Below are 11,703 nucleotides of genomic sequence, written 5' to 3'. Positions count from 1 at the left end.
GTATAGGGCCATCCACAATGAATTTATAGGAATTTCCAGCAAGCTGATTCAGTGTTCTTGACCCTTGTTGGATTGCCAAAATGCATCTAAAAACCCTTCAAATCCTTTTAATGTAGAAATCTTCTTTCTTAAGTAGTCCTTGCCATTTGACCAAGTACTTCACTAATGTATGGCTGCAAAGAACTCTTTCTCTTGTACCCAAAATTGCTTCCAGCATACTCAATCATAGCCTCCTCATTCATTAGAGGTAGCTCATCTTAAAAAATTACCTCCGGCCCCAAGGTAAGCTTTGAGATGCAACACATGGAACACATCATGAATCTTTGAGGTTTATGGAAGTACAAATTGATAAGAAACTTTCATCAACACGCCTCACCACCTTCTATGGCCCATAGTAGTGATGAGCTAACTTGGTATTTGTGTTGCCCTTGAGAGAACCATATCTTGTCTTGGGAATCCTCAAGAATACCTAATCACCCTCCATGACCCCCAATGGTCTCCGAGATGAGCCTTAGCATAGTGTCTTATCATTTCTTGAGCTTGCTTCATACTAGCTTTGCATTGTTGCAAGAGTGCATTCAACTTTCACATATCCTCTTTTGCATTAGGATTCAACCCCTCTTGCTTTTGAACCATCAGTGGAGTATTCACTTTGTACCCATAGAGTGCCTCAAAAGGTGATATGCTAATGCTCTCATGATGCATACTATTATGAGCAAACTCGGCAAGTGGAAACCACTCATCCCAAACACCTTGCGTATCATGGAAAGAGTGCCTCAAGTAACTCTCCACCCACTTGTTCACCCTCTCGGTTCGTCCATTGATTTCGGGGTGATAAAGCAGTGCTAGGTGTCAAAATTGCCTCAAGTAAGTCTCCACCAAATTGTTCACCCTCTCGGTTTGTCCACCAGTTTTGGGGTGATTGGCGGTGTTAGGTGTCAAAATAGTCCCCATGATCTCAAACAATGTCCAAAATGTACTCATAAACTTCACATCTCAGTCACACTATAACAATTTGTTGTAGCATTCCATGTAACTTGAACACATGATCCACAAACTATTTTGCAACCATAGATGGTGAGAATTTGACCTTGGAAGGAATAAAATGTGCTACTTTTGTCAAGCGGTCCACCACCACATATATGCTATCCCATCCCCTCCTTGTGTGAGGTAGCCCCGTGATAAAATCCATAGAAATATGTTTCCATTTTCCATCGGGAATGGGCAGAAACTTGTCACAAAAGCATACACATATTTCCACATTCCTTTCCAATAGAAACTCTTCCGCACATTCTCAAAGCTCTTAAATAGCTCCATGTACCCCGATAATGGAGAAGAATGCATCTCTTTTAACACGCTCTTCTTGTAGCTTGATGTAGGCACAAGGTGGACTTTACCTTTGTAGTAAATGAGTCCATTACAAAGTTCAAAATGTAGCAAATCATCTGTTGCCATATATATAGGCAGCACTATGTGTGTGAACACACTTAGGATCACCGGGGCACTTTTTCCCTCTTTAGGAGGTTTTTTCCCCCGGCTTGTATATACGCCCATCATTCTAGGGCTAACTTATCTTTTGTACGTTGACACAATCTAATACACTTTGTGTTGTGTGCATTCTTGCTTCTTCTTCTCCAAGCTTTGTGTGCTTTCCTGCAACCCTAATTCCAACAATTGGTATCAGAGCAGGCATCGGCTCTTAGGGCTACACCGCTAGCACCCTCCGACTCACGTTCTCCGATTGAGGTGAGCTTTCTCGAGCACTTGCATTCTCAAAAATTGCATCTAAGGTCGTTTTAGGCTCCGTTTTTGCATTTCAAGTTTTGCATGCAGAAATTTTGACAGTGTGCAGTTTTCTACAAAACAAGCATACATATTCTATTGTGGACCGTGCTACATAGCACGAGTTGTTTTCTGTTAAGTCTTTGCTTCATTACAGGTAGCTTTTGCATCAGTTTCAGTCAGTGGCCATGGCTGATAACAGCAATGATGTATTTCGCATGCTGTCTGCTCTGCTGATGACAAACTGGATGGAGACAGCAACTACCCACTTTGGGCATACATGATGCAGCATGTTTTGGTTACAAAAGGAGTGTGGAACATTGTGCAGGGTATGGATGTACGTCCAGGTTCTGTGGATGTAGGATCTGTTGAGGATGTTGTAGGTTCTAGCAGCTCTACTGTTGCTATTTTATCCACTGCTGAACAAGCTCGTTGGGATGGTAAAGATGCGCAGGCTCATGCCTTGATTGCACTTTCTGTCAAACGTAACATCACCCCACATATTCGTTCAGCTAAAACAACAAAAGTGGCTTGGGATATTCTAGCTGGTTTGTACACAAGTCGTAACGAGGCAAAAATCTCTTACTTGCGTAAAGAGCTAGAATCGAAGATTATGCAGGAAGATGATGACATGAATGTTTTTCTTGCTGAGATTAAAGATCTCAAGGAATAGTTGATTTCTGGAGGTGAGATTATTCCTGATCATTCTCTTGTGCAGACTGTTCTTGATGCTTTACTTGAGTCATATCAGACTTTTGCTTCCACATGGAGACTTGTTACTGAGAGGACAGACCTGATGTTATCAAGTATGATACTTTAGTCAACAAGCTCTTGCAAGAAGCGTAGTCCAGGCAAAACAGGGCTAGGCAGCGTACAGTTGATCAAGCATTTATGTTGCTGCCCAGCAGAGAAGAAGTGGTAAGGCAGCCCCTTCCACTGTTTCTTCTCCTATTAATAGGTCTGCAACTTCTTCTCCTTCCACAGGTAGCAACAATAGGTCTGAGAAGGCTCTTGATAAAGGCAAGAAAAAGATCAGGTGCAACTATTGTAAGGCAACTAATCATGTCATTAAGAATTGCCCTAAGCTAAAGGCTAAAGAGGCAAAGAAGAAAGAGTCAAATGCAGCCACAATAGTGGATGCTTCTACAAATGCAGATTCTGTAAATGTTGTGCAGGATACAGAATGGGCATTTAGCGTGTATTGCCAGTATGACCCATCTGTACATGATGCATGTTTGGCAGTTTCTATTGACTCTGATGTATGGTATTTTGACAGTGGTGCTACAAAGCACATTACCTCGCATCGTGATATGTTCACTTGTCTTGAGGCTGTCGCTAATGGGAATACTGTCACATGTGCCCACTGCAAATGGCAGCGCTTTCACACTTTCAGATGCTTTGTATGTGCCAGGGATAAAGAAGAATCTATTGTCTGTCTTTGCGCTTGCTAGACTTGGACTTGTAGTCAAATTTGTGGATGACAGATGTACTATTCATGATTTGACTTCTGGTGATATGATTATTGTATCTGGCACCTTGTTTTGTGGGCTGTATAGGCTCAATTCTTATGACAAGTGTGTGGAAGATTCAACAAATGCAATTTCTGATGAAAAGGCAGTTCCAGATGCAAAACTATGGCATGCTCGTTTTGGTCATTTGAACTTTGCTAGTTTGCTGCGTTTGCAGAAATTTGATTTGGTTGCTTCATTGCCCCCTCTTGAGGCACCATTGAAACATGTTTGTGAAGGCTGTATTTTGGGCAAAATGCAACGTTCTGCATTTCCAAAGGATGGTTCTGTGCAGGCCACTCGCAAATTGCAACTTATACATAGTGATGTATGTGGGCCTATGCAAACTCCGTCATTTGGTAAACACTTGTACTTCGTGACTTTCATTGATGATTACTCAAGGCATGCATGGGTATATCCACTGAAGGCAAAGTTCGAAGTGTTTTTGTGCTTCAAACAATTTATGCTTATGGTTGAAAATGTATCCAATTGTACTGTGGTGGGCACCCTCCGTTCTGATCGAGGGGGGGAGTACATGTCTAAAGAGTTTGATGCATTTCTGGCTAGTCGTGGGATAAAACACCAATGTACAGTGCTGTATACCCCTCAGCAAAATGGTGTTGCTGAGAGGAAAAACAGGTCACTTATGGAGATGGCACGATGTATGGTCAAGAGCCAAGCTTTGCCACATGCGTTTTGGCTTGAGGCTATCATGTGTGCTGCATATGTACTCAACAGGTGTCCCACTAAGGCCTTGCAGTAGTCTATTACTCCATACGAAGCTTGGCATGGCAGGAAGCCTTCTATTGGTCACTTGCGTGTCTTTGATTGCTTGGCCTATGCTTTAGTGCTTGTGCAACAACGCAGAAAATTGGATGATAAGGCTGTCAAATGCATTTTTGTTGGTTACAGTGCTGAGAGCAAGGGTTACAGATTGTATCATCCGTAGTCAAAGCGTATCTTGATTAGTCGAGATGTTGTTTTTGTGGAAGATGCTGTGCAACCTTTGTTATCATGTACCAAAGAGACAGGTGTGAGCTCACGGGATGTATTTGATACGTTGTTGCCTCTATTTACAAGTGGAAATTCAAATGTAAATCCTAATGAGGCAAATATTCAGCCTATGCAGATTTTAAACGACATCATAGATCAGCCTATTTTTGATGCAGATTTACAAGATGTAATTGATGAGGATAGGGCTGAAAATGAGCAGGCTAGAGGTATGCCTAAATGGCTGGTACAAACCTTGCGTGATAGTAAAATTGATGCACCTATGTCTAGTCGTACTCGTTCAGGTTTTCAGCATGCCTCTTATGCATCAGATTGTTATGCTTTGGCTGTGTCTAGTATGTGTGAAGAGGAAGAACCTCTTTCATTTGATGAGGCACAAAAATCAAAAAATTGGTTGGCTGCAATGCAAAGTGAATATGATGCTATAATGAAGAATGGTACATGGTCTTTGTGTGATTTGCCTATTAGTAAAAAGGTCATTGGATGTAAGTGGGTTTTTAAGTTGAAACGAAAGCCAGATGGTAGTGTTGATCGCTATAAGGCTAGACTTGTTACAAAGGGTTATGCTCAAGAAAAGGGCATTGATTTTGATGAGACCTTTGCTCCCACTTGTCATATGACTACCATTCGTAGCATTTGTGCATTGGCAGCTCATAATGGTTGGAATGTACATCAGTTGGACATAAAGACTGCATTCTTGAATGGAGATTTGCATGAGGAGGTGTATGTATCGCAGCCTCGTGGTTTTGTTCAAAAAGGGCAGGAAAACAAAGTATGCAGGTTGAAAAAGGCTTTGTATGGTTTAAAGCAAGCTCCACGAGCTTGGTATGAAAAGATACATGCATATTTGACTGCACATGGTTTTCAGAATAGTCCAACAGAAAGCACTTTGTATGGTTTAAAGCAAGCTCCACGAGCTTGGTATGAAAAGATACATGCATATTTGACTGCACATGGTTTTTAGAATAGTCCGACAAAAAGCACTTTGTATGTTAAATGTGTGGATGATGTACATCTAATCATTGCTCTCTATGTCGATGACATGTTGCTCACAGGACCAAATGAGGGTGTCATATGCTGATTTTAAGGCTGATTTGAATGCCTCTTTTGAGATGTCAGATTTGGGGCATTTGCATCATTATTTGGGGATACAATTTAAGCAGTGTGGTGGAGGTATTGCTTTGTGTCAGACAAAGTATATTGAGACATTGTTGCAGAGATTTGGCCTTGAAGACTGCAAGCCTATTGCTACTCCAATGGAGACAGGTTTGAAGTCGAGTCTTCATGATGTTGGAGATCACTTTGATGTCACGCTCTATCATACAGCTGTTGGTTGCCTCATTTATGTATGCATTACGAGGCCGGACATTCAGTTTGCAGTCTCACAGGTGAGCAGGTTTATTCATAGCCTAGGGTCTCAGCATTAGAAGGCAGTTAAATGCATCTTTTGCTACTTGAGTGGCACCATACATCTTGGGTTGTTTTATCCCAAGGGGGGATCGTTGCCGCCAGATTTACATGCTTTTTCGGACTCAGATTGGGCTGGTTGCTACTATGACACAAGAGTGTCCACAAGTGGTTTTTGTTTCATGCTCGGTAGCTCATGCATATCTTGGTTGAGAAAGAAGCAACCTACTGTGGCCACTTCTAGTTGTGAAGCTGAGTACAGTAGGGCAGCTTTCACAGCTACGATTGAGTGTGTGTGGCTTAGACGGCTTATGGTTGACTTGGGTGTTGGACAGGAGTCTGCCACCTCTATCTACACTGACAGCAGTCAGAGCGCATTGGCAGTTGCGAGAAACCCAGTTTTTCATGCTCGCACAAAGCACATTGAGGTGCATTATCACTATGTCCGGGAGAGACTCTCAGCAGGAGAGATCAGCTTGGCCTATGTGCCAACACAGGATAACCTCGCCGATCTTTTCACAAAGGTGCTTCCTCGTGAGAAGTTCGAAGCTTTCCGCAAAGCTTTGGACTTGCTTCCCTTTGTGGATTGATCTACTTCGGGCATGGCACTTCCCTATACATGAGTGCCAGCTCTCGTTCACACCATCACTCCCAGGGGGGATTTTTTGCCATATATATAGGCAGTGATGTGAGTGAACACACTTAGGACCGTCGGGGCACTTTTTCCCTCTTTAGGAGGTTTTTTTCCTCGGCTTGTATATACGCCCATCATTCTAGGGCTAAATTATCTTTTGTACGTTGACACAATCTAATACACTTTGTGTTGTGTGCATTCTTGCTTCTTCTTCTCCAAGCTTTGTGTGCATTCTTGCTTCTTCTTCTCCAAGCTTTGTGTGCGTTCCTGCAACCCTAATTCCAACATCATCATGGGACCCTTGCTGTAATTTTTGCCACATCGGTGCCACTTCCTTATCCAATAGGTACTCCTCTTGGATTTCCAAAATCCAATCCTTATGTACCTCCAAAATTTCCATACATGTGCATGTCCACATACATGACAATGCATCCACCACAACATTCTCTTTCCCTTTCATGTAAGTAGGTTGAGACAAAAAATATTGAAGTATTGTATCACTCCAAAGAAGTGACTCCCATATAAGTAATGATGCCACTTCTTTATTGCATGAAGTATTGCCAACATCTCTTGATCATAGATATATATAACCATCTCTTTCTCATCAAGCTTTCGGCTCTCAAATGCAATTACTCCATGATCTAGAAACAAAACAGCCCCAAGCCTCTTCCACATGCATCAGCTTCTTGAACCATAAATAGCTTCGTGAAGTCCGGGCATACAAGTATGGGGGGCTGATATGTGAGAATTCCCTTGAGCTCTTGGAAGCTCCTATCGACTTTGACATCCCAAAAGAAAGCCTCTTTCTTAAGATTGTCCGCCGGTAAGAGGAGCGGTAATGTGAGCATATCGCTTAATGAACCTCTTATAGAATGATGACAAGCCCAAGAATCCCCTCAATTGAGTGGTATTTGTAGCATGGGACAATTCTTAACACATTCCACTTCTTGAGATCCACCATAATGCCTTCCTTGCTCACTAGGTGTCCAAGATACTCAACCTTTTGTGCTATATATGTATATGTACTCTCCTTTGCATACAAGTTGTTGGCACTTAAGGCTTCCAAAATAGCCCTTACATGTATCAAGTTCTCCTTCTTCCCCCCTTGCTATATATTAAAATATCATCAAAGAGTACGAGCATCATTTCTAGAGAAAGAGTCCAAGCACTTTATTCATCACGGCTTGAAACATTGCCGGTGCATTACACAATCCAAACGGCATAACCAAATAGTGGTAGAGACTCCTCTCGGTCCGAAATTCCGTCTTGTACTCATCACCTTCTTTGATTCTCAATCGATGATACCCCGATCTCAAATCAACCCTCAAGAAGAAACATGCACCCTTCATTGCCGGTGCATTACACAATCCAAACGACATAACCAAATAGTGGTAGAGACTCCTCTCGGTCCGAAATTCTATCTTGTACTCATCACCTTCTTTCATTCTCAATTGATGATACCCCGATCTCAAATCAATCCTTGAGAAGAAACATGCACCCTTCAAGTAATTAATCCTTGGAATTGGGAATCTATTCTTGATTGTAGACTTATTCAAGTACCTATAGTCCACACACATGTGAGAAGTGTTGTCCTTCTTTTTAACCAAGAGTATGGGTACTACAAAAGGTGATTGGATAGGAGTAACCCATGCCATGTCCATAAGCTCTTGCACTTGCTTCACCACTTCATCCTTCTCCACTTTTGACAATTTATAGGGTGGTTTATTAACAGGCTTAGTGTGTGCCTCAAGCTTTATCCCATGATCCAGCTCCCGCTTTGGCGGCGGCAAGCATTTTGGCATAAGAAACGCATCTTCATACTCCTTTAACAATTCCTTCATACCTTTATGCATAAATTCCCCTTTTTCCTCATTGCTTTCTTCTTTGCAAAGCTCTAAAATATATATGCATCCCATATTCTTGAGCTCCCTCTTGAGTTTTGTTGCATTGATCATCTTGATACTTGGCACATGAGTTCCAATCAATGTAACCTCATCATTTCCATGCATGAAACTCATTTACCCTTACTATAAATTCATGTGGAATAATCTAAGAGTTGCCAACCAATCACAATCCAATACGATATCAATGGGACCCATATCCAAGACAAGTAAATAAGCTTTACAAGTATAACCACTTGTGAGAAACAAGTCCACATTCTTGCATACCATTGTGCAATCCATTTTTGCCCATTACCCACTTGAACTTTGTGCCACAAAGGTAAAGCTATGGGGGGCTGAAATTTGAGACTGCACATAGATCTCTTGTTGTGACAAAGCTATGTGTACTCCCACTATCAATCAAAACATGTGCTACTCTTCCATTAATGAATGCCTTGATCCTCAATGTATGTGCACCTTTGCATCCGGGCATAGGTATCACTAGTAGACAAATTTCACAAAGGAGCCACGTGGTCTTTAGTCATCATGAGTACACATAGATAGGGGGAATCCGTCATCATAATCAAGATTTCCCTTCTTTGACCCACACGGATCAAAAGGAAACTCACCCTCATTTGAATCCTTGGAATCCTCAAAGCACTCTTCATAGTCTTTCACTTCCTCTTTTGCCCCATCTTTGGCAAGACTCAGTGAGGATCATGCTAAGAGTCATTTTCTTAGCTTTTCACACTTTCCAATGATCTTTACCCCATTTCTTCCCACACTTGAAGCATAAACCCTTGCTCTTCAAGTCATTGATACGATTTTCACCAATCCTCTTGCTCTTGCTAACTTCCTTTGTATCAAATTTCTTCCCACTATCAACGTTGAAAGACTTAGGAAAAGAGGTACCAAATCTGAAATTTTCTCTACCACCTTTTTCCCATAGACGGTTGGGAATTTTGGAGTGACACCGCTTGAAGTTTTGACCACATTTGAAGTACCAAATTTAGCCCTATTTGCTTGCTTTGCATACTTTGCTTCATAGATCTCTGCTAAGAGCATAATCTCCTTGATGGTGTCGGGTCTTTGAGCTTGCACATCAAATCTTATGATATTTTGTAGCCCTTTGATGAACTTTTTCAATTTGTAACCCTCACTCAAGCCCTCCACATGAAGCAAAAGCTTCATGAACTTGTGCATGTCTTTGGCATTGCTTGTTTGAGTAAGGTCATCCCATTTTTCCACCATATTTGATTGATTGAGCGCTGAAATGAATGTCATTATCATCTCACCTTTGAATTCCTCCCAAGTAGTGATTGCATAACCATGTGCATTCAAGTGTCTCCACCATGCATGAGGATAACATTCCAAATGTAAGGTAGCGAACAACACCTTGGCCTATCTCACTACTATGAGGGCTAAGCTCAAAGTAAAGCTCCATCTTGCCGATCCATTATTCAAATTCATCATTCAATGAGACTTTCCCTTTTAAATTAGTGAAAGTAATATTATCCTTGACACTCTTGAACTCCTCATCATCATCCCTAAACGATCACGTGGCCTTGGATAAAGTGCACCCATGTCATTAAATTGATGTATCATAATATGAGAGGATCCCAAACCATTGAAATGATGACCTGAATCATTGATGAAGTGGTCACCCAAGTCATTGGAATAATGATCATGCAATCTTGGAGCATTCCAATTGCCATGTAGAGGTGGTTCATCTAATGCAATACCTTTTCCCTTTTCCAAACTTCTCCCTTGCATTGGAGACAAACCATGCATCGATGTATTTGGCATATTGGGACTCACTTGGTGCATAGGCATGTTTGGCACATTTGTTCCACTTGATTGTATAGGCATCCCATAACCACCTTACTGTATCAACATTCCAATTGAAAATCTCAGATTTAACTTGCTGTTTTTGACTAGGCCCAACTTTTGCCGTGTGGTGATACTTGCCGATTAGAGATGCAAACGGTGTTAGATGGAGCACTTGAGAGCTCCAAATGTAGCCCTTGGAGAGTATAATAAATCTATGTAAACCACTTGAAAACATCCCAAACCCTTTTGAACTGAATTAGGGTTTAACACCGTGGCATAAAATTGTTAAAATTGTCTCCACTTACTATCCACTCCTTCCCTTTGCATTGGCAATGCCTCGGAACCATTCAAAAGCATGCACCAAGCATCCAAAACTAACCCCAAGTGCCATGCATATGTGCTTTTGGTAAAAATTTTGATGGCATCTCCTTTGTATTTACAACGATATCTCAATGTAAACTCAAGTGAATTTCAATTGCAATGTTATGCCCATTGTTTGTAAAAACTTTGCCACATCAAAATACATCAATTTGACAACACTTGGAGGTTGATGTAGCGCATTGAAGCTTGCCAATCTCCGAGGCCAAGCTCTTCCAACCCCCTTACTCAAGTTTGAAATCCAAGAGCAAGGGTTTGGGCCATGTCTTTTTCCCACCAAGTACCTAATCCTCTACCTCACTACCTACCTGTGGGAATCAAGGCAAGGTGAATTCAATCCGTGCTCTCCTTGGCCTCTCCTCCAAATGCCAAGGTACCCTCACACACATTCTAGCTAGCTTTTTAATTGAAATGTGTTTACAAATGTGTGAGAGAACCAATGATTCAATGCTAATGAGAAGAATCACTTACATCCAAGGCACTTATAGATGCATGCATACAACTCAGCCAATGCAAGAGTTTTATGTTAATGAAGAGGCTTAATGGTCATGAAACTTCTTCTTGCTTGAACTCTTCTCTAATACTTCTTGATATCTTTAATATCTTCATCAAAGTAGCTCAATACACATATGCAATAAGCTTGCTTTGCATGAATGCATGAAGAAACCCCAAATATGAAGAGCACTTGGTCTTAACAATGAGCAAAAACTTGATGAATGATATTTCCAAAGATAAAAGCTATGTAATGCATGATCAATGAAGTCAATAGGAATGTGATTATGCAATAGGAATGAAGTCAATAGGAATGTGATTATGCAATTGAAACCAAGAAACCCCCAAATGTAACCCTACTTTGGTTGGGTTTGCCCTAAAACCCCTTTTTAACCAAGAAGCCCTAATTTTTCCATCATATTGATGCAATGAATTCATATATGATCAAAGGGAAGGCTAATAAACATGATTAAGGCCGTGGATCTCCAAACAAATGAGATCAAACCCTAATTTCTCAAGAAATTCAAGAAATGCAAGAAAGAAAGAAAATATTCATGAAATCTCATGCTTTAGCAACAATCAATCATATGTATGAGTATAGCCAAGCATGGAGAAGAAAATTATCGAAGAAATTTTCCCAAATTTATGATAGAAACCTTGATTTTTGTGAGAAACCCTAATATGCTTACACATTAATGTCTTGCTTACACATTAGAGAAGCATTATCAAACATTTTGGCAACCAATTTGTGAAACTAGAGCTCCCAATCTCCGTGAAATTG

This window comes from Cibotium barometz, chromosome 55, assembly GCF_041138505.1.
Source record: "Cibotium barometz isolate CiBa-2024 chromosome 55, ASM4113850v1, whole genome shotgun sequence".
Taxonomy (NCBI): domain Eukaryota; kingdom Viridiplantae; phylum Streptophyta; class Polypodiopsida; order Cyatheales; family Cibotiaceae; genus Cibotium; species Cibotium barometz.
This window is presented reverse-complemented; position numbering follows the sequence as displayed.